The sequence below is a fragment of the Patagioenas fasciata genome, chromosome 7, assembly GCF_037038585.1.
Source record: "Patagioenas fasciata isolate bPatFas1 chromosome 7, bPatFas1.hap1, whole genome shotgun sequence".
Taxonomy (NCBI): Eukaryota; Metazoa; Chordata; class Aves; order Columbiformes; family Columbidae; genus Patagioenas; species Patagioenas fasciata.
Genome location: NC_092526.1, coordinates 7,285,572 through 7,305,664, shown reverse-complemented (window position 1 = coordinate 7,305,664; position 20,093 = coordinate 7,285,572). Strand labels below are relative to the sequence as shown.

At 38.1% G+C, this 20,093-nt stretch overlaps 1 long non-coding RNA gene across 2 annotated transcripts in view; it reads left to right on the top strand.

The window, feature by feature from the left end:
• The window catches only part of LOC139828395 (uncharacterized), a 109,230-nt gene that overhangs the window by 66,457 nt on the left and 22,680 nt on the right, over positions 1-20,093 (top strand). Inside the window, exon 5 of one of the 2 annotated variants that reach the window (XR_011739937.1) lies at positions 16,082-16,145. The exons of the other annotated variant lie outside the window; for it this stretch is intronic. This is a non-coding gene — a long non-coding RNA (uncharacterized lncRNA). The remainder of the gene's footprint in view (positions 1-16,081; positions 16,146-20,093) is intronic. 2 annotated transcript variants of the gene reach the window in all.

The window sequence follows — 20,093 nt, the reverse complement described above, 5'->3', positions numbered from 1 at the left end:
GTCTTTAGTGGACTGCTGGTATGGGGTCAAGCAAACCTCCTCCTCCTCCTCCTCCTATTTTTGTTATTATTATAGTTACTCTTTGTTTGGGTAGCGTCTGCAATGTTCTGGGCAATTTCCCAACATAAAAGAAGGCAATATTTCCTTCCCTAAGAGGTTACATGATAAAAAAACCAGACAAAAAGATAAAGCATAGAAAACGTCAGAATAGAAACCATTAGTGTTTTAACATCTTGTCACTTTTGGTGAGTTTATTGAGTCAGGGAGTAACTCCGAGAACCCCAGTCTGGCCATAATCAACCTAAAAGAAGGCTCATCCCATTTTTAAGAATTTTACTTGTTTGTGTGCAGATGAGTGTTGCCCATTTTTAAGAAATTCATATTTTTTTTCCCCAGTTGTTGATTTTGGAGGGTACCATGCAAAACCTAATGTTTAAATAGGGTTTGGGCCAACAACTCGTACTGATGGTGAACCACTCCTACCTGCATAGAACTTCTATAATCTATAGAATCATACTGGGTGATTTTTTAAATGTGTGAATGGGTGCTAATGTATTCAAAATACAAAACAGTGCACAGCGGTAAAGCTACACATACAAGCAATTGTCAGTAATTCAATTAATAATAACACTACAAAAGAATAACGTATTAAGAAATCAAATATTAGAGAGGTTTGTAATAGGACGGATTGTCTAAGGCTTTTAAATCCCTGATTCAAACCAAGTTTAGGTCTGTATCAACCAAATGTTACTCTTTGTGTTTCAGAAGACTTACATTAAAGACATTTATTTGTCTTAATTTGTATGCCCGTATCATGAAAGTTATGACTACAATAAAAACCTTCTTTTAGCAGACTTCATAGGTGCCCTTAATTTACTGCTGACTGCATGTGGAGACTTGAGAACTCTTGATAACTCTTTTTGGGTGATTCCACCTGCCTATAGACCTCGGCGGATATGTTGTCATTCTTACAAGCCCTATATTTAAACTAAAAAGATGTGTGATTATAAAATGCCAGCATCAGAACAGGGCCAAACCCAGTGATTACACTTCTGAGCTTGGTGATTTTTGGAAGTTCAGAACTCAGCTAAGTATTTTGATGTTATTAACTATGTTTTTTAAAATCTGGGATGATGTTAATTATCCATATTACCTGTCTGTTCCCTAGTGTAAACAGTAAACCTCTTGGTAATGGTATAAGTTAATTAGAGCAACCTATTTGTTACATATTATTCTGTTCCTGTATCTGCAACTGCCATAAAAGATACACTTTCTCTGTTACAACACACATTAGATGATAGATAAAACCAGAATCAGCAAGAAATAAACATCAGAAAGGAACAGTATGCTTATTATCACTATACCACATAGATAAAATCTAACAAACACGAAAGAGCGCAAAAGGGGAAAGAACATCTTCCTAATTGCTTTGCAAGCAGGGTTAGCAAAAAATACCTGATAAAAAACTTACAAAATAAAAACTCCAATGCCAGGGCAAAAATGCATAAAAAATTAAATTGATCCAGGAAGAAAAATAGTGAAGAAAAATTAAAGGGAAAATGACAACATTTTAATGATTATTTTTTTCTTTGGATTATGTTTCTCATGTGAGCTAAGTATTTGTAGGTTTGAAATACATTTCTTGAAATGAGTGTTTTGCTGTAATTAGTTTCATTTTAACTGTTCACTTCTTGTGCATTAGGATCTCTGTGGACTAGGAGGTTTTCTAAACTGGATAAAAATAGTTCTTTTAAAATACTGTAATTGCCTGCAACAGACTGCCAGGATTTTTGGATTATCTCACCTCTTGCTTAGGTATTAATACATTTTGGTTTTTTCCAATTTGCCTTCTGTCTAATGCTGAGGTTTCACGAACAACTTAGGTGAAAGTTAACTGTAGATTGGCCCTCAAAGGAATGTTTTCAAGTCTTTAGAAAATGGCTCAAAATGAAGTATTTTCAGTGTTAGTTTTCAGTAGGATCAGTGAGCTGATCTTGTTTATCCTTTGGCTGTATGATCTCTAGAGCCCACACAAGGGAAGTGGTGGGAACACGCAGCTGGAGATAAAAGGAAGTTGGATTGCCCTGGCCGGGAGCAGCGCAGTCTTAGATCAGCTTAAATTGACTGTGAAATCTCACTTTTCGGAGAGGGGGAAATTTGCTGATTTACAGAGCAAGTACTGATGTCTGATTTCTGTCTTACATGGGTTCAAATTTACAGTAACTTTATAGAAGTCAGTAGACTTAAAATAGTAGGGAAGTGCTAGGAATATTTTCAAAATTAGGAGAATTGTTCTACTCATCAAAAGAAGCGAGGTGTTTTTTTCAGTGATGTATGAAACAGCTTTTTGACTCCTTTTATTTCAGCCTTTACAGCTTCTCATTTATAGCCAGGTTCTGGTGGGGCTGCAGGATCTGCCCAGGCTGACTTCTCCCATAATCCATTTCCTCAAAAAATCATTTAAAAAACCAAGATGGAAATGTGTGTAGCAACTTTCCCGACGCCAGTCTGTAGATCTCTCAGAAACAGATCTTCTCATAACTGTTATTTCTGTCTCTCTTTGCCATGGAAATTTGTTGTTGGAAGTGAACGTTACTGTATTTTTCATTTCAGCAGTTAGATCTTACTGACCATCAGGCTATAGGGGACGCAAATAGCCCTTAATGTCCCTTACCAGCCTCCACGGGGCCTCTGTCACCCCACCCGTGGTACAGGGCCCCACTTCAGCCCTCTGGGGCCATCAGTCCTCGCTCTGGTGATGCCGTAAGGTCCCAGTCCCAGCCAAGCCAGGGCCACTGGTGGGCTCATGTCCCAGCCTGACCTCAGTCCCTGCTGCCACCACACACTCGGCTGCTGCTCTGGGGTGTCCCCAGCTGCCCCCCGGCCTGTCCTGCTCCCTCATGGAGGTGCTGAGACAGGCCCTGGCTGGTGCTTGTGAGTAGTTTTAACTCTTGTAAAGCAGGCAGTGGTTTCAGCTATTCAACTGCATCGTAAATCAATATCAATCATAGAAAAAACTGGATATTCTGCTGCTTGTCCCTCATTTTTTAATTTTGCCATCTCACGCTTCTTCTAGGGAGATCTATATTCATAGTAATTTTGTATGAAACTAAATATATGTTTATTACATTTATTAAATGTGCCTCAGATTACTATTGGCCAATCAATAACCATCTGATGCAACCATTTCTAGCAGAAAAGAAATTAATTTGATAAGTGAGCAATATTTGTGGTCAGTAAAGTTTAATATTTAATGAAATTATTGAAATGTTCTTACCATGGTATTGGTTTTTTTGTTGAAAGTTACCATTGGAAGCATAATTTATGCCATTTTGATTTGGTTTCTCTTTATAACCCAAATCTGTTTGTATACTTTATCTTAGAAAAGATTTTGCACAACATTGACGTTTCACATAGATGTCTAGCTTGAGTAGTCTGAGATTTCTTTTTGATGTTAAATGGGGGAAAATTCTTTGTCTGTCACTCATCTTCAAAACAGAAGCAACACTTGAGTGAGAGCTTCCCTGTCACCTCGTGTCTCCTTTTGTTTATCTGACACTGTTGTGAGACATTTGGAACCCTCCAGCTCCATATAAAACATTTGCTTGGCAGGTTGGGCCTCCTCTTCCTTTGATGGATACAGCACATGTGAAGAAGAGTTGTTGGACGCATCCTGATCTTGTCCTATATGCCTGGGGAGCTTAGCTTAGCTTCTTCTCTCTGTCCTTGAAAAAGAGCAGCTCCAAACTCCGTCTTCTTGAAGCATTTCAGTTTCAGATCAGAGCAGAATAATGAACTGCTGCTGTTGTCTAAGTATTGTTGCTAAGTACTGAGCACTTCACATTTCTGCTTATTCTCTCTATTTTCTGTGTGGTATTCACTGGGATTTGGAGGCGGCTGTGAAGTGTGCTTGGTGCTGTACTTGTGCCCAGGAATAGTCTGTTCTGCTTCAGACACAACCGCAGAAGCAAGACCTTTGCTGTTGTCTGTAGTTAACAGAGACTAATTTTTGAATGTTTACATTATTTCATTATGGGGAAGGATACAGAGAGAAATAAAATAAGGAAGAGTGTTTGAGGTAAAAACCCTAACAAAATTGGTGCTTGCATATATGCACGTGGATGTTTATTCATTTTATATAAGGGAAAAAATTGGACGAAGCTGCTCAACTAATTAAAAATTCAATCAGATTGTATTTTCATCATGGTTTATACAGATGCATATCTAAAACTTGAACTGTTATTGTTTAATGCATGGAAAAGTACCATTTTCCATTATTTGGAGTAGGCAAATCTATATCTGACCTCTTGTAAGTCACTTTTTTCTACTATAAGGATTTACATTTTGCTTGAGACTGTTCTTTAGGCTACATGTAGCAGAACTTCTCTGATCCTAGTTCATGGAGAGCAGCATTTTGAGAGACTGGGGAACATATCAGTAAAATGCACTAAGAGCTTGTTTGCACATCTGCTAGTTATTGAACTGCTCCATTTGGTCAAGGGATGGACAGGCATGTTTCTGTAGTTTGAAGATGTACATGTATATATATGGATATATATGGATAAATAATCAACCATACTGTATGTGCATGCTTGAGGATAAATAATAAATCATACTATATGATGTAACTATCTGTATGTGGTATCTTAGTGTGCACGTATATGTGCAAAAGCCTACCCTTACCTATACAATAATACTGAATTATATTTAAGCCATCCTGCTCACGTATGAGAGGAAATGCAACATTTCTATCCATATAGAGTACAGTATGCAATGACTGCAAACCTCTAAGACAACTTTAATAACAAATACATCTGGAATCCACTGTCTGTGTACCTATCAGTACTGAACCAAGACAAGCAGTGGAATGTTGATGCAACATCCACCTTTGAGGTGTATGTCCTATGCACTTAGAGTGCACAGATCTCTAGAATTACACAATCATTATTAGAAACTGCTGAAAATACTAGAATAGAATTATATTTTTAAAATTTCTCTAGCAAAAAGCTTTTTTCTGTTTTCCCTGAAGTGATATTTAGTTACTTATCATCACAATTAAACACAGAGGATAATAATTGTGTTCCCTTCCTAAAGACCTCTAATCTAAAGTCTCACTGATCTAATCCAGGACACAGGTAAGGCATCTTTGGCTGATTCTGTAAACCTTCACTATGAAGAGGAAAGATGAGCCTGTGGAAAAGAATGAGAAAATTGAAATTGCAAAGTCAGGAAGCAGTATTGCAACTTAAATTACTTGAGTGAGGAAACAAATTGAAGCTGTGTCACAATTAAGGTTGCAAAACGTAAAAACACCAAACAGAAGTAAAAATAAACCTGTCATTAAATCCATTTATCCATTTAGACAATTCTTTTCATTTTTTTCCCCAAGACTGTAGACATTTTTACCTTAAGGGGAATTGTGTAGAAGAAAGGTTTAAAGCAGAGTAAACATATCAGAAAAGTTTTACAGAAACTATAGAAACCCTACTAATTACAAATACAAAGCTAACATTTAATTAAGATAAACTAAGTTGCACTGAATACTTTGCTGATATATTTTCCAGCATGTTCATTTGCCTTAATACTGTGTAACAGGTGTAGTGATAGTCTGAGAGAACAAAATCCTGTCCCTAGGTCTTTGATTTGTTTCACATTTTAATCTCAGCCTGAGCACTTGGAGCTTTAAAACGATTGCTAGTCTTCGAATATCCAATTTAAGAATACTGTGGGGTTTTTCTCAGATATTTGCACATCTGTATTTTCCCTCCAGATCAATGTACATGCAGGTACGAGTTTATCTCACACTTTTGTCTGGCTCCCTACTGCCTTGTGTTTCTCCGCCGTGCTATTGCACCACAGAGCACTGTGGTTCACTAGTTGTCCTGGCAACATTAATAGTAAATAGTGGCAGTAAAATTGTCTTTGAAGAATAGGCCCATCACCTTAAGATTAGTATACAAACTTCCAGAATTCAAAATGCTAGATTTATGCTCAAAGTGAAGACTCTATCCTATGGGCCTCTTAATTTTGCATTTACAAAATACTAATGACAAAGGGAACTTCCCTCATTATTATTGTAGTTTTTAATTTCTTTTACGCACTTTGACATCTATTGTGAATAAAATTGTTAATAATGATGGTGACATGTGTTAATGGCTTCTGTGTAGTCCAGTAACCATTAGCAGAAAGAAAACTTCTGGAAAGTTTCTGGATTCAAGTGGTTTGCAGTATTAATAGCTGTCAGGTGAATTAACAGTACTTTTCTAGGGTTTCAAATGTTCGAAGGTTGTTTTTTTTTTTAATACAGAAATTGCCAAAAATAAGTAGAAAAGAGGTATTCGATAAAAAGGAAATGTTTTTAAAATTCCTGTATTTTATTTCAGTCTTTCCTGTTTAAGTTTTCCTTTTTCTCTTACGTTACAATTTTAAAGAATTTATCCACAGGCTGAAAGAGAAATGAATTCAACAGGACATACTGTGTCTGTATGCACTGAAGCCCCCTTGGCTTCAGTAGGTCATTAGTGCATGTGTAAGCTGAGCATTGACTCAGTACAGAATTTCAGAAAGATTGCCGCTCTTTTCACAGGGTATATTTTTTGAGCTTCATTGCAATAAAGAACACAAGGGAATAAACAAGAGAAGTTGGAAAGCAAAAAGGCAAACAAGATGAAAAAGGAACTTCAGCAAAAAAGTCCTCTGAGCAAGATTTGTGGAAAATACCAATGTTGTTTGTGTGGTAAAATAAAGTATTATATTAGATCAGCTGTGAGCTATTGCGGATGTTTGACAATGCAAATCTTGCCTTCTGTGTCTGCAATCTATAGTGCCTTTAGTTCTGCAGAGAAAAAGTATTTTATATAGGATATATAGGGTACAGTCAATATTCTCTGTAGATGTGATGGTGCTAATGGTGCTAATAGTTATGCTTGGAGAGAGAGAGGCAGAAATTACCCTTCAAGTTTTTGAGCATAAGGCTGTGGAACAGATCATAGCAAATGGAAGTTGGTTACAGAGCACAGGGATGCAGAGGAGTCACAGGATGAAGCTGGAATTTATAGCTGGTGATGGGGCAGATTAGCTTGTCAGGAGTCAAGGAATGAATTATATTCCCAGAGAAATGAAATACACATGAAGTTAAATTAAAAACTTCCATTATTTCCTGCAGAGTGGAATTAGGAAAATATGGGTGTAACTGCTGCAACCTTGGTGCAGAATCAAGCTTCTGCTTCTGGGGATCCGTGTATCAACACAGGTAGATCATGGCTCTGGCAACCACCAGCGGCTCAGATGTAAATCTCACAGGACTCTGTTTCAGCAGCCTTATTCCTGACTTGCAGAGCTAGCACCCCTGTTGGGTGTTAAACTTTCTTCTGTACTGGCTTATTCTGTCCCTAAAATGAAAACATCACCCAGCTGTAGGCAGATATACTTGTGTATATACAGTTTCTGCAGAAATGTGGTCCCCAGAAGGTAACAGCAATAGACCAAGTATAGTTGCTGGGGAAATCGTTGGGGAGCTCTGATGCAAACAGGATGTGCTGTGTTTCTGGATGTGAAGGCTCTTTCTGTGAGCCAGTGGGAGAGTGGAGAGATCAAATATGCCCCAAAGCAGATCCCTGGAGAAGTAAAAAGTGCTTTACAAGAAAGTGTCAGGGGACCAGAAGAAAGTGCCTAACGGAGCAGGGACTCTGCAGTATCCTGGGAGCTGAGAGGGAACTGAAATTAATGTTTAGGAAACCAGAGAATAAAGAGAATCAAACCCCAGGGCTTTTGAATGGACCAGTTAACAGAACCTCAGGGAGTCAGGCATCTTGTTAGAGTTGGTGTTCCGTTTATAGTGTTTATGGAAATGCATGCAGATGGATTTGCTCTTTGGAACACTGTTGGTAATTTTTCAACAATTCTTTGCTCTGTTTCTCTATAAACATTTATAGTATCAGTTCTTTTATACTTTATGCCTCACAATGACATTTGGCTTTGCCAAATGTATCTCAGAGGAACTTTATTATTTTTGTATTGTTTGTGGTATGAGCATGAACTTTGACTTCCTGCCTTCCAATTTAGGTTGGTGTCTCACTCTTTGCTGTCTGGGTCACTCATGTTACAGCTGGAGCTTCCTGTTTTCAAACCCATATCAGCCAACCATGTAAACCTGAGGGTCAGCTCGTTCAGAAATGATGCATGATTCCAGTCACTTGTTTGCTGAAATAAATTAGATTTACGTAATGAAAGCTGTCAGGTGCTGTATCAATCTTCTGCTCTAGTCAAAGTACTTCCTTATTTACAATTCTTGTTTCTTGATGCGCAACTCGGCCACTTAAAAATACTTGCATGATTTCACTTAGAGGACAACTCAAAACTTCTTTCAGACGAAACTTCTTCTGGATTTTGTGAGCCTTATGCAGAAAGTAACTAATAGCAAAGGTTTCATTTGGACGCAAAGGGTATTCTGTGTGTAAAATCTTGGGTAAAATAGTAATCATTTGGGTCTAATTATTAATACATACTCTCTATCTGCAAATAAGGATGTCCATCTGTCTGTGGGTATTATGGCCTCTATCTGAAAGAGGGAGAGTGGAGGGACTGGGTCCACACAATCCTGAAATCTAAGGTTTCCAGGAGAGATTTTGTTAGGAAATGGGAAAATGCTGTGTCCTGTCTCTAAAAAGGAAACTCCATAGTTTCTGTAAAGATGACTTTGATGGGTCAGTGTGAGCTCCCCAGGTCCATTTCTGCAGGAGTGGAAATCCTAGGTCAGATGGCATTTTGGAGAAAGGGTCCCCACAGAGATTCATCTGGAGGTTTGTTCACTTGGTGCATTCTGGGGGTTCTGGAAGGCAAAGCAATTTGCCTCTTCACAGCTGTGAGTGCTACATTTTCTCAAAGTAGCTTTCTGATGTTGTCATTTCTAACATAACAGCAGCATTGCCAACCGCAAGTGTAAGCTTCTCCTCCCTTGCCCATAAGTCAGCCTGCAAAGCATCATGAGATTTGCTTAAATCATGAGAATTTGAAGCTGCCGTACTTACGAAGTTCTTTTTATCTGACTTCTTGTTTTTGTGTCTTCAGGATACACCCAAGTCACACTGGCAAACTTTCCTCCAGAAAGGTCACATGCTGACCCAGGATTACATCAGCAGGGGCCTGAAGGAAAAATATGAAACCCTATGTTGGGTGCAATAGAATCCTGAGAATTAGCAGTGCTGCAGCAGATGGAGTGCAATCAAAACTGGCTTGCTCTTCCTTTCCTGATTCAGCATTAATTTCTAATAACTTTTGTTAAATCTGAAGAGTATTTATTCTGCAGCAAAAGAAAGCATTTATTCGTGTTTTGTGTTGCTTGATTAATTAGTTACCCAGAAGAGATGATTACTAGGTTAAAAAGAAAAAGCATTTGGAACATTTAGGTGTCACTTTTAGTTGCAATTAAGGAACCTTTGCACATCTCTAACAATGTCAAATGGCCCTTAGGTGCATTGAAACTATATTTAAGCTACAGCAATGTAACAAGAATAATTTCCACTGCATTTCTGGCCATTTAGTGTTTTTTATCACAGCTAAGGACCTGTCCATGTTTGGCAAACAAGCTAACTCTTTTGCCTCAGCAAAATGTGCCTACTGTCTTCATACCTGGGATGTTCGTTGTCCATTCAAAGTACCTCCTAATCAGTGTACTTATCTTTCTTGTTACTTTTAAAAATGCATTGATCTGATAGATATCTGATGTGAGTTTCAGCTCAGACAAATTCAGATTGTCAAAGCAAATGTTGCACTGAGAATGTGAGCAGTGCTAATGGAAATAGTTGGGTCACAGGTGACCATGAGGGGAATCAGTAAATTAACATTTTCTTTAACTTCAAAATAATTTTATACGATTGAGAGTTTTATGCATCTTTGAGTTGGCCATTGTCAGCCTCAAATCTGAGCTTTACATTTTTATATTCATAACTTTTAACTTCCAGCAGCTTTCCTGTGAGTTTATTTTGTTTGTGTGAACTCGTAACACATTATAAAGTCAAACTTCATTTTGTAACTTTTAAAAGAGTGTTTGTTGGTGGCAGGTGTAAGATATCACCATGTCACAATTCTCGATGACGGGAAGTGGTGGTGGTTTGTTGTAGAGAGACTCAGGTATTTCGCGCATCTCTGGCGGCACTTGCCCCTGGGCATGAAGGTGAGTGCATTGTGTGCTATGCAAGGCTCAAAGTGCACGCACAGTGAAATAATCTGTCAAACTTTTAAGATGCAAACATATACATATATCCATACACATACACAAACACAAAGAGATATGCAGACATACATAGGTGTGCACAGTGACCTTTCTTTGTTTTAGAGAAAAAAAAGTCAACGAGTGCACCCTAAACATGGAGAATAGAGTACGTTTTCCTTATTCAGGGAATTCATTCTGGAGGCCTGTGTCAGCAATTCAGAGTATTCTTGCTCCAGTACAGGTGAATAAGTGTCCTCGTTATGATCAAGTTCTGAGGTTTCTAAGCTATGAAGTTGTCAACCACAGTCTTTACCCTAAAGGTGTGTAAAATAATTTATATATCTTGCTAGCAAACTGAGGAGCACCATATGATTGAAATACATGGTCTTGAACTTTACTCATCATTTGGCAGGTTATTAAGGTAGAACATGTTTAATACATTCATGACAGCTTGTGTTTCAGAGAACAAGTGTTGCTGTATTTTGAATTGTTAGCATTTCCTGAGGGTCAGCCACTTAATACTCAATGTACTGCTTTGTTATAATCTACTTGGTAGGTGACAAAGAGCAGCCTCTTGGGCTGATCCTGGGGGAGGATCACTTAGGGTGTATCTATTTTTAGTGCACCAAAGGCGTTATTTTCAACTGTGGGTTTTCTGTCTACCCCAGTGGTGCAGTCTAGAGTCTCTGCACTACCGGTGTGCAGGAAGCAGTTTCACAACTGAAGGAAACCAAGGTTATGTTGCACACCAAGCATCACGCAGAGAGCAAAGCTTACAATGTGGATACAAGGTACCTTCTCAAGAGGGAAGTTCATCTTCTCTCAGGATGGGCCCCCACCAGTTTGCTTTCTGCATCTGGGACTTGGTTAGTACCAGGAACATCATGTTGGTGATAGGATTGATAAATATGAGGCCGACTACTGTCCAGCTTACAGCCAGGTACCGAACTGTTCCCAGGTCTTTGCCTTTGGATGGCTTTTTAAGAAGAATTTACCAAATGCTTGTTAGGATAAAAGGTGAGGGTCTGACAGAGTCAAGGTGATAAGAGCTAGACTGGCCCAAACATCTGTCTCTTTTTAGTGGGTACGACTTGGTGAAACTTACATTCTATTATGGGATCCACGTAACTATAGTATCCCACAACAGAAATTGTGGTTCTCAGATGGGAAAGTTTGTAAACTTCATGATCACCTGGCACTATTGCCATGGAAGACATTAAATAACTATAGAGGTGGAAACAGTGTAGCATTCAAATGCTTCCCTAGGCTGACACCACCAATGGACAAATTAGGAGTCTCTTATCTATTCTCTTGCCACATATATGTTTTTCTTCAAGGTATTCAGCAGCATTCATACTAGGAATAGCATTTAATTTACATTAGCACTGTAATTGATTAATTATGTAAGGTATACCTTAGTTCTCTAGACTTGCTGCAGAACTTGTGTTGATAGTAAAGTAGCACTGGATTCCTCATCTTGCTTTTATTTTGGTACTTTAGTGGTCTCCCATGCAATTTAAGTTTCAGCTCTTACCTAATTAAAGCTCAAATTTATTAACTCAGACAAGATGTTCAAGAAATTGGGACCTCCAAGCTGCAGCGGTAATTCCTAACGCTCCCACCTTACTACAGTAGAAATTATATATACTTTTAATTTTCTCTTCAGGAGCTCTCAGTAACCTGCATGAGCAATCTAATTCTGCCATGAAGTTTCATTTGTATCTGTGGCAATTATTTGAAACACTGGGTCTTGCTTGTAATTCAGCTAGATTAGACTTCTCCTATGTTGTGATCTTACCTACTAGTGATACAGCTTCTCTGTGTACTGAATGAATAAAAGCATGAGCTCTGTTAGCTGCCTAAAATGTTCTGTGGTTAAATATTGTTTGTCTGTTTGTTTCTGTCTGCAGAGATTACATGTGATAACAAAGATTTTTAAAAACCTTTCTTTATTTCTTGGATAACCACAGGAAAGAAAAGGGACAGATAACTGAAGGGGATAAGAAATTAAAAGAATGGTACCAGGTAGCACCCCGTTCTGGATATTAATTTAAACCCACTTCAAATCCAGTGCTTGACTGCAGAAAGCCTGCTGCTGGCTGAATTTCTACTTAAGACAGATTTTCTACAAACTTCCTCATATTCAGTTCATGTGAGGAGGGAAAACAGCTAAAACTCGTGCAGTTTACCGAGTAGACAAGTCCCGTGTGCTGGAGCTGGGAGTATCCTGGATTTAATCTGAGCTCAAGATTCTGACTCATTATGTGACCCCGAGCAAATCATTTGACCTTCTTGATCTTCTGCCAGCTCAGATGGAAAATTAGGTAAAAAGCAAAGACTGCAGTGGAAATTTGGTTCTGTAGCTGAACTGGATACATGAAATGAAATGAAATGAGTAAACGTACAGGTGTTTCCCTGCACTTACATGATTGATACCAAAGGGACTCATAGCAGCATTTAAACAAAAGACAGAAAACAGCAAATATTCGGTGTTTTTTTTCTGGCTAAGCATAGTCTTTCCTTATGTGTAGCTTCTCACTGGAAACAACCCATTACAATCATGTTAAAGTAAGCAGTTCAACATGCTGTGATTACTAAGGTGCCATCCACGAGCAACATGACTTTGATAGTCACAATCTTTCTTTTTCCTCTTATATTTCACCTTGGTCCTTGGCTTTGGCACAGCGTTTGGTAGCACTCACTTCCACTTGTCCTGCCTTGAGTAGAAGAGCCCTAGAAGTTAATAAACTGCTATGGAACATTCTAGAAATTTTGGAATTTGTGGGTAGAAAGGGTTCTCACTGCCACAATCACAGCATCTTACTCCTACTTCACCACTATGTCACACTGGGCCTTTGTTTTTATCTTAACTATCTATAAAATCTTTGCAATGAGACATGAATTAATGTATTGAAATTAGCAGTACTTCGAAATCCTAAGATCAAATACCCAATTAAAAGAAAAAAAAGTGGGTTTTTTTGTTTCAAAAAATATTTGGTCACTTGAAAAAGTGTGATGAGAGCAATGGCTGTGATTATGTCCAGTCTGGGTTTCTAGTGCCTTCAGGAGGGAAGATCAGAGAAAGACATGGTGCAATTAAAAAGAGAAGGGAATAAAGTACATGGTATAGCCTGAGCAGGAATGAAAACAGATAAAAAGAAAAGTTTTATGTTATATTCCTTCTCCACCCACATTCCCAAAGCTCCTTTAAAAACTGACATTCTGGAAAAAATTGCTACAGTTGTGGTTACATCACAGGCCCCTTGATCAAGCCTGTTATGATGTCACCACAGCCACAACATTATTTCAGGTCTTATTACTCACATTGCTTTTATAATTTTTCATTATGTATAACTGTTACATTAAAAACTGTAAACACCAATTGTATGTTTGTTTGACCTTCCACTAAGAATTCAAGAGTGACTGACTTAGTCCCAGTTGTAGTTTTATTGCTTTGTTTTATTTTTATTACCATACTATGGAAAACATGTTCATATTACTGAAATCCATCCAAGAGAGATCTTATTACCTGAAAAAATGCTTTTTTTGATCTTTATACATCAAAGGTAATCCTTTTCAAGTCTACAATTGGTTTAGGGCCAGCCAGCTGAATGCCACTTTTATACTTGTTTTCTGAGAATGACTATGTCAGAAAAGCCCCTCTTCCTCAATGCCCTTTACATGAGTTTTGTTTTCATCTATAAAAATATGCAGCTATATATTAATTATATTTATTTTCTACTGATGCAAAGCAGACTCCAGCAATCAATGTTTTAAAGCATTAACTGGGAGTAAAGAAATTTTATTTGCATTGTTATTAGGTCTGGGGAATTTTCCCTATTATTGAAGAATTATCATATTTTCTGATGTATTTTTTCCTGTTATTATGTGAGGCTGAGATTATTTTGAGTTTTTTGGCTCTGAACTTCTATTGTCTCACGTGGACTTCAGCCTGATGCAAACTACCTACAGTATAGGCTAGATAAAATCTGAACCTTGAACTAAATCCTATCCTACATAAACTGCTGTCTTTGAAACAGAAGTAGAACTTTCATCTGAGCTTCTGAGACGAGTGTTTGAAAACAGGACTGAGATCTGAATTTGATGGTCTGATCCTGTCTTGCTGATTTGAATTGTCCTATAGTTACACTGAAGTTATTTTGATTAGGATAGTAAAGGAAACTGTTTCTGGTTCAGGCTGATTCATCGTGCTCAGACTTCTTTCTCATGACTGATTAAACAAAACACCATTTATTGTGTGTGCTGGTTACTATGGTAACCTGAAACACTGAACATCAATGAAACTGATTAGAAATTGTGATTCTTTATATTCAGAAAGATATATTTTGTGTGGAGGGTTTTTTATAAGTTTGGATTCCTGAGTTAGCTTTGGGAAAGCAATCTCTAAATGTGCTCCCACAAATACGTATGGACATAGGTGCACACTAGTCATTTGCATGTGCAAATTAGCGTTTTCAGAAGAAGCAAACAAAGGCAAATCATTTGTTTAAGATGTGGATCTGGGAAGCCCGAGTTCTTTCCCAGATTCAAATACAAACATGTTGTTTGGCCTTGGACCTTGTCACATAAAGAATATTTTTTAAAAGGCCCGTACTTTTGAGAACTTGTGTTTTCAGGCACAATAGGTACCTTAAGCCTGTTCTTTTCAGATATGCTGTGTATCTGTGATTTTAGTTGTTGTCTGTGAGAGTTTAGTTGTTTCCCACTCTGAAAATCATGTCTTAAAGCAAGGCAAAGTAGCATAAATACTTTGTTTTCATCTAATAGCCCACTGTGCGGAACATTTTTTAACTTCCCTTTTCTGGACCATTGATGAGATTTTCTTAAAATTAAGAAAGAAGTTGTTGTTTTCTTCTACCAATATGTTCCATTTGTTAGGTTTGTTTAGTACCGGCTTTTCTGAAAAAGTAACGTATGAACTAATCAAACAATTTACATTCGTGAATGAAGACTATAGAGAATGCATATAATTTGACACAAAGATTATAGCAGGATGAATCTAACTTCAAAAATTAACTTAGCTTGGCCTGAATCAATTGTGTGAAAAAGAGAAGCAGCTTTGATTTTGCCTTGTGTAACAGTATTCAGTGAATTTTACTATTCCTCTAAGTGCACCGGCTTAGACCTTTGAAGAAGATGCTAAACACATGAAGAAGTTGTCTTTGCCCTTACTCCTTCACCTGTGGAAGGATATGTCTCTGTTTGGTATCCATGTCTGGAGTGAGATTCCATTATTTTTCCCTCCGTTTACATGACTGCTTCAGGGACAGGCATTAGCTACTAATGTCTTAGCCCTTATCAACTCCTAGTAGACAAGATCCGAGATCTTAAACACAAAAGCAGGTCTGGCTAGACTGTGATGGAGAGGAGCTTAATGTTGCCGATGTCTGAAACATTAATGTGACTGGTTCGCTATGAGGTATCTGAGATTTTTTTTCCCCCACAAGGAGACCCGAAATGAGCCAGCATGAAGAATGAGTTTACCAGTTCCCTATAGAATATGATTTGTCCCAGCCATGGGTAGGTCAGTGATAGGGCACTGTAGGTAGGATTAGAGACACAGACTTGGCTTGATGATTTATTTTTTAGTTTGAAACTAATATCACTTTTCTGTTATAATGCTCAGTTGCAGCCCATGACAGATGGGAAGAATCCACAGCCATTTGAACTGCTTATAATATTTCAGCATTTTCCACTAAAACCTTGTAGTTCGTTGCGCGTTATTGTAGAGAGAAGTGATTAAAACAAAAAAATAGCATCAATCAAATTTTCTTTCTCTCTTTCTTCTCTCTCCCCCCCTTCTTTTCTCTCTCCTTCTCTCTCTACCCTTCTTTTCCTCTTTGGAAGGGCTCCAAGAGATACATTAGGAGATCTAATGCCAAATGCCAACAAAGACTGAACTACTATCAGGGTAAGACTTTTAAATATTTTTTTTTTAGTGCATACAAACTAAAGACTTGTTTTATTTTACTGGGTTACAGATTGAATCCTTAATACCCAGTCATCTCAATGGGACATGAAGCTTTTTGAAATAATTCTGCTTGACTTTAGTAATTGTGCAACAACTTTTTATCCAAAGGTTTGTTTAAAATTAAGCTTGGGAGTTTGACAGTCAGACATGTTTGTTCCAATCAGCTTATAATAGAAGTATTAATGCTCCCTAACTGCAGATGCACCTGAACTTTAAAAGGTGCTGAAGGATTGTTAAATACGCACCGAGACGTAAGGAAGTTATTTTATTTTGATTTATTCAAGAAAATGATCAAAAATATGGCAGAGGAGCTGATAGTAGAATTCAGGACTCCTGATTCCGTTCAGCGCAGTAACTTTGGAAGATACTGTTTTGTTACTCCTGTACTCCATGGGAATATTAACTTCAGCAAAAACTCTTACAAGATTAAACTTGTATTTTCCAACATTGCTTTGCTATTGATACTTATGAATGAACAAAAGCATTAACAAGTTACAGACTATTCTTTCTCATTGTATCTATGGTTAATCTCTCCCAGGAGATGATGAAAGCTGGAAAGACTGCCAGATAACAGCCCGGCACTTATTTAACTGTCCAGGAAGTAGAATCCTAAATAGGACAAATCCCAATATTCCTCTAATAAACATAAACTACCGTGAGGTGAATGAGATACTATATGACAATGCTAAAATGCAGAGTGTGCCCACAGAGGTGGGTTCAAGCGTCAGTCATTTTTATGGCTTTCTCGGGTATGAAGCTACATCATATCCCACGCAGTGGAAAGATTAGGTAGGAAAAGGTTATGGAGGAAAATTGCACAATTTGGTGTAAGAATCATACAAGAATAAAAGTGGAATGATGCCTCTTTTGTAAAAGTACTTAGCAGACTGGCTAAGATTATAAGACTTCATTAGTGTATGGTAGGTATGGATGAAAACCTCAGATGCCTACATGATTCTTAGGAACAAGGGATGGGTGAATAGTCAAGTCACAGCAGGAATCCTGAAATCCGCAGAAAACAGAGGGATTTAATGGTGCCACTAATGTGTCTAACTTCTGCTAATGCCACTAATAGTTTCTCTGTAGGTCAATTATTCTCTGTGACTTTCTCCACTACCGTGTACTGGTGACTGAGCTTAGGCTACCGTAGGCATTGCTGGTCTTGGTGGTCATAGAATCAGCTGACTGCACTGACAGGTATGAGATATTGCTGCCAAAGATATAGGGGAGAGATCTACCTTGTAAATCAAATTCTACCCATTTCATATAAAAATCTTCCTCTGCCAAAGGGTTATAGAAACTCCAAAGCTAATCAGTACTGCAAAACAAGTGGTCTTTAGTAGACAGCAATTAAGGAATTAGGGGGTTTCTCTAAAAGGGAAAGTCCTTTGCAGTAAAATAGGTGCCATGAAAGTGACAAAGTGATTATGTGACTGCTTTGGTGTTGAAAGGCACTGCCAGTCAAACTGGCTCCAAGCCCCAGCAGGTGGGTTCCCCACCTGAATGGTCCCTGGGACATGTGTCTGCACCTCAAAACAAAAGGATGGGCTCACAGACAGAGTCTGAGCCATGAGATAACATCTTGAAAGAAAAAGACAAGGCTTAAATTCAGTTTTAAGGAGGAAGAGGCTAGGATGGGAAAAAAAAAAAAAAAAGGGAAAACAGAATTGTCAAAAGGAACTGTAAATAAAAGTAGACTGAGATAATTTCAAGATTCAGTGTCCACTGGCTGGTCATTTGTCTCTTGAAAGAAACGACTTCTCGAGTTGCTGTGGGCAATGAGAATTCATTAACAGAAACACAAACCTTTCTTGTGACGAATGCTGACCCATTTTTGTGAGCCTGTTGTTCCAATGTCCTGTGATTTGGGGACAGATGCAGGATCTGAGTCCATCAGTGACAGAAAGGAGGGAACTTTATAAGAATGGGACACAAACCAGGTGTGTGATGAACTGTGGAACTAGGTCTTCTTGTTACAAATAATCTCATCTATGTTTTTCCTTTTCTACTCACTTTAATTTTGTTCACTTTTGTTCATGTTAATTTAGTTTTCCTCGTTTTTCTCGTTTTGTGTATTCTAGCTAACACAAAGAATGCTGTCAGTCTGAATATCTGATATGCGTGCTGTTGAATGCTGGAGTTACAGATAAACAAGAACCCTACTGTGTCATAAACTAAAATGAATTATATTGGCTTTTTTGCCCTGGTTTTGCTTGCCTCATTCAATTTCTTATATATCTGCTTCTCTATTTCACACCTCTGTATTCTTTTCCAATTAGTTTTTGTTTCTCCCCTTTTCTGCCACTCCCATTCTGGTGGTGGTTTCTGTACAGGGGACAGCTGTCCACCAGGAACTAGTTTCACCCCCTAATTTACTTCTCAGTTGCCCAGTTGTAGTGACTTTCAATCACAAATGACCTGGATCCCATCCGTACCTTTGACCTGAGCTCAGTGCCTCTTTCTGGAATGAGCTCTGATTAGCTGCTGACAGGGGCTGGGAGGAGAAACTACAAATCCTCCTATTGTGAAACAGAGTCTGACCTTCCCTTCACTGAAGTCAGTGGTTCCCAGGGAATCAGGATTGGGTCCAAAGTCTTGGAAGAAGCTTAAGCTATTTACATTTTCCTGTGTAGCAACAGAAATGGCATTCTTGGCTCTCTAAATTATAGCTTTCACAAGGCCAACACTGCTGTTTATTCTCTCTTGCTATGCTATCTTAGTTATGAATTCATCGTGCTTGAGACCCTCAAAAACAGAGTCAAACAATGCCACTTACAATGATCCAGAGTCCTCATTACTGTCCTTCTGGAGCTATGGGCAGCTACTCTTGCATACATCATCTGAACAATATTCACCCAAAGCCATGAAAACTGCTGGAATTGTGCTTTGCCTCTGCTATACAAAGTACACTTTTTAATAGGCATGGGTCAAAAGCAAATTGACTTTTTAGAGGGAAACAGGCTGCTCCTCAAAAACTATTAGGGATTCTGTCATCTGGAATATCCCCAGCCTGTTTAGCTTATTCACAGATTTCATGAAAAATACAGCATCATAACATTGATGTATAGACCCTCTAGCATTCAATTTCTTTAAAGGATGCCTCCGTATGAAATAAGGATGCTAGTCATGAATCCATGCATGCTGAGGCAATACTAATGAGACTAAGCACTGTGAAATATATTGCACATAAAGGCTTTTTTAAAATGTAGTCATACACTTTGGAAATAAAGCAATTTGGCATCTTACCATGGCTACAAATGAGGTAGTGTTATGGGAAGGGGAGTCGAGTAATAAAAGTGACAGTTGTGGAGGGTTATTGACAACTTTTTTTTGTAATTGCAGACTGGGTCTGCATTTATCCACATTGTCCATGCTCTGGTCTTCCTTAGGAGTAAAACACAACCGTAGGATGATAACATTTCATTTGCTCTGTTGGAATAATTCTTTATCATAAGCAATTAAAATGTGGTTTAGTATTATTTTTATGCTTTTTATTATGATATTCATGCTCACAACCATAATTCAAATGCTTCAAGGACCATATAAAGCAAGTAGGTAAGGCAGACATGAGGCAGGTGTTCTACAAGTTGAAGGAATAACTTGAGGGCAAGAAAAAGAATGGATTTTTTGAGGAGGAAAAAGTAGGTGTGATCCATTAGAAGCAGGAGTTGGCACGGTGAAAAGGAAAAAGAACTGTGCAAGGGAGACAAATAAAGGAAGGGTATTTTAACAGCTATGGAGGAGAACCAAAAAGCTGAGGTGTAGAGAAAGCGAGGGAGGTTGGAGGAAATAATTGGCAAGAAAATAAAAAGAAAAACAACAACAGTAAAAATATAGGAAGCTCTTTCTGGCTCCCCAGATATCTTTGTTTTGGGTGAGTTGGATCTG